The sequence below is a fragment of the Hipposideros armiger genome, unplaced genomic scaffold (genome assembly GCF_001890085.2).
Source record: "Hipposideros armiger isolate ML-2016 unplaced genomic scaffold, ASM189008v1 scaffold_439, whole genome shotgun sequence".
Classification (NCBI taxonomy): Eukaryota; Metazoa; Chordata; class Mammalia; order Chiroptera; family Hipposideridae; genus Hipposideros; species Hipposideros armiger.
In genome coordinates this window covers 1,422,958-1,426,852 of record NW_017731789.1, presented here as the reverse complement: position 1 = coordinate 1,426,852, position 3,895 = coordinate 1,422,958, and positions in this window count along the sequence as shown.

Here is a 3,895-nt window from a genome sequence, read left to right as displayed (position 1 = left end):
GGAAGAAAGTGGGGGAGGAGAAGGGGAAGGAGGGGACGGGTGGAGGGGCAAGCCGCAGAAGTAGAGGAGGAGGCTGGCTGCCTGCACCCGACTGGGGGAGGACGGGATAACCTGGCCCCGCGGTGGGTGGAGCAGCAGCACCTCTGCCGCAGGTGAGGAGCAAGCCTGCAGCGATTTCATCTCTGGGCCAACCAGGGCTAGCAAAGGCCAGCTTCTCCCAGGGGACAGAGCCCTCTGGGATGGGTCCTTCATCTCCATCTAAAGAGGGAGACTGAACCTAAGCAGTGAGCAGGAGGTTTGACTTTAGAAAAAGTTATGAATATCCTTGATCCTAATATTTTATTTATTATTTATCCTTATTATTCTGGAAACGTGAGCTGTGATTAGGACTGCACTAAGCTGAAAGCCTTACCTCTTCTCCTTGCAGGCAGATCATACTAGATTCCTCAATTAGTTTTCTCTTCTTTGGACTTCAGCCAGTTTTAGAAACCTAGGTAATATGATAAAAAGTGTCTGTACTCCCACCTGAAGTCAGTGGTAGGAACAGGCTCCAAAATCAAATCTGGGGCCGGCCGAGAGGCGCGTTGGTGAAGAACTGGCTTGGGACGCCAGAGGGCCCGGGGTTCGGATCCCACATGTGAGGGCCAGTGACACTGCCCTCCACAGCTGAGATGCTGAACAACAGCTCAACCTGGAGCTGGGCTGCCATGAGTCGCCAGCTGCGGCCTAGGCTGAAGCCACTGCTGCAGTGGGTTGCCATGGGCTACCGTGTGTGGCCAGCAGCCAGCGTGAGCGGCCAGCAGCTGCTGTGAGCGGCCGTCCAGAAGCCGGCAACTGATCTGCCTTGCCCGGGAGGAGTGCAGTGATGGTGCCGGCTTGGGCCAGTGAGGCAGTGTCCTCCACGGCTAGACTGAGGAGCGAGGGGACAGCAGCTTGTCTGTTCCCCTTCCCCCAAGTCCCCAGAGCTGTTCCCATCCCCCAATTGCCTAATTAAAAAAAATCAAGTCTGCTTACTGGAAATTCTGTACTTGCAGCTTAGCAAGCATATATGTGTCTAGGTGGCTTCACAAATCCTTCAAAAATCACCCAACAAATTGCCCTGGAAGATGGTACCTTGCTTTCTGCAGTTCAATACATTATCTATCGAGTTGGAAGGGGTATGGTCTCTGTTGGGGGTGGGATGGGATGGGGTGAGTGCAGATTAAAGCAAGGCCACAGAGCCCCCGCCTGCTTTAGCTATGGGTCCCCAGGCAGGTGTGTCATTGACCCAATTTGGTGAAGCTGTAGAAGGCTGATGGGTTTCAGGGGCTCATCAAGAAGTTTTGTCTAGAGATTCAAATCAATTTGGCAGTCAGACAGCACCCACACTCGCTTCACTCAAACAACTTCATGGGAGGGAAGGGTGGCTCACACACACAAGCTTCTGGAAGCATCCAACTTGATAATTAGTGGCTGTTTCAGCAGGCCAGTTGTGGTCTGAAGTGAGTGAGGCCAGAGCTATCCCCTCAACTTGAGTGGTGAGGCAGCTTTCAGCTTCCTCTCCATCTCGCTCCTCTCTCCGTTGTCTGTGAAAGTAGTTAGAACACTGAAGGTTGAACAGCCAGGTCTTTCACATGTCCAAATCCGTAGCATGCGTAACTATGATATTGGAATGCGCATTGGCTTTCTTTCATTAAAATCTAACTAGATACTCTTCTGGATTGTTCCAAAGACGCTTGTCTTCACAGTAGTTCAGCAAAGACAATTGATAAACATGATGGCAATCGGAAACCAGTCACGGAACGAAATGCATTTCCTTGTCCCCGTGACTTTGGGGAATTTTATTAACTCTTCCACTCATCATCCTTGGCAGGACATCACCACCATTGTTGAACAAGGAAGAGGTGTCCTACACCTTTAGAACATTTAGCCTGGAAGGAAATAAGAAAATTTCTAGTTGAGGAGGCTGAGAGGCCTGGCCTCACTTTGTGGGAAGCTAACTGGGAAGTTCTGTCTCTGCACAGCTTCCTGATACCATCAGCATCATACCTGACTCAGCTAATGCAATCCTTCATCCTTCTGGGGAGTGGTAATCTGGAAAAACAGCCTGCAGATTTATTATACTGACTTTTTAGAAATTAGAAGGCATCTGAAAACCTCACAAAAGATAAACCTCATGAATGTGGGTAAGACAAAGGTTCAAAAATGTGACTAAAACTCTTGGACAGTTAAATTCAACTTAATCACACAGAACAAATGACAGTATAATAAGACTTTGTGAGAAAAAAAGTTTAACATAAGTTATTGAATTGCACACACACGCACGCGTGTGTGTGTGTGTGTGTGTGTGTGTGTGTGTGTGTGTGTGTGTAGATGAGTTCCAAATAACCTATTTTAAATATAAGTGAGCATATAGATTAGCCTTGGCACTAAATGTTAGGATCAGAGAAGGGTCATGTCTCCAGGTCCTCCTGCCACTCTTATAGCTGTGTATGCTTCACCTTATTTGCACTCTAAAACAACTTACCATGCATTGCTAATAGAATACAAAGAAACAAAATATTTCTCCAGCTGGCAATCAGGTAATAGAAAGTCCCCACTAGAAGTGGGCTGTTGGGTTGCCCAACCTAATCAGGAAGCAGTGTGTAATTTAACCTGGGTTCTTATTGAAATCATTCTGGCTCATGGCCTATGTCTGGCTCCTGTCTAGGTACCTCTGATGTGGCCTTGTGCAAAGCCAGATAGGATTGTGGATGGTTCAAGACTCCCTGCAGTTGAGAATGACAGCACCAAATCCATAGGAGTCAGAGCTCTTTAAAAGTTATTATTCTTTATCACGAATTTAAAGGGAAGTCATTTTCCTTACCTGCATTGTGTCCAGGTAGTAAAAAAAAAGAAAAGGCATAGTGTTATTTTTGCCTCAAGCTATAATGAAACAATCCACAAATGATACTGGTACCTAGATAGCCTGAAAGTTTTACTGATTGTCAAAAGCAATCAAATTTTAGTCATAATACCACAGAGTAATGTAATATGAATAAAAACATTCTTAATGGTTTGCAGCTTTCAAGACACTTTTATGCTCATTTTCTTTTGAGCTTCATATTTATTCTTTGAGGCTCAAAAGAAAAATTTAAGACAAACAAAAATTCTCCTGTTCTCATTTTTCAGCTAGAGAAAGTAAGACCAAAGAAAGAGTTAAGAAGTAGAAAATGCAGGATTGTAACTCAAGCACTGAAGAATCTGCCACAAGAAATTTTTAATGATTTCCAGGTTTCAAACCACTTTCTTCACAGTCACTGGCAAACGCCCCATGGCTTTCCACATCTTGTTAACCACTTTACTTGTATTGCTCAACAACCATACTTGAAGCTGTTGAAATCCTCAATCTATCTACTCCTGGCCTTTGAGGCCACAATGATGTCAAGTCCATGAGACTTCCAGCCTGAAACTATCACCTGCTTCTTAAATCCCTCTCTTCAAGGCCAGTGCAAAGTCCCATCTCTGAAAGGGTTTATTCCGACAAAGCCAATTGAAATGTATTCCTTCTACCTTTGATCTTGGGACATGAATGCACTTGTAGTAACTATTCCATGAGACAGACTTTAATTATTGCTTAATTTTGCTTTGGTTTCCCTCAAGTCAACTATAAACTCTTTAAAGTCAGTAGTGATATCTTATATTTCTCATGTAAACTAAGGTAAGTTTTAAGTTTAATGACAAGCAGTCTATAAATATTTGATAATAGATAATGATAACTTTTTATTTTGCAGTGTTCTTTAAATTACAAGTGGATCTTAAAGTTAGCGAGGAAAGAATGGGTCTGTTTACTGTCAATGATAATTGCACAACTCCTCTATTTTGAATTGTCTGTCTTCTGTTGGAAATTGTTTCTTGTTTAATCTTAGGACCACTT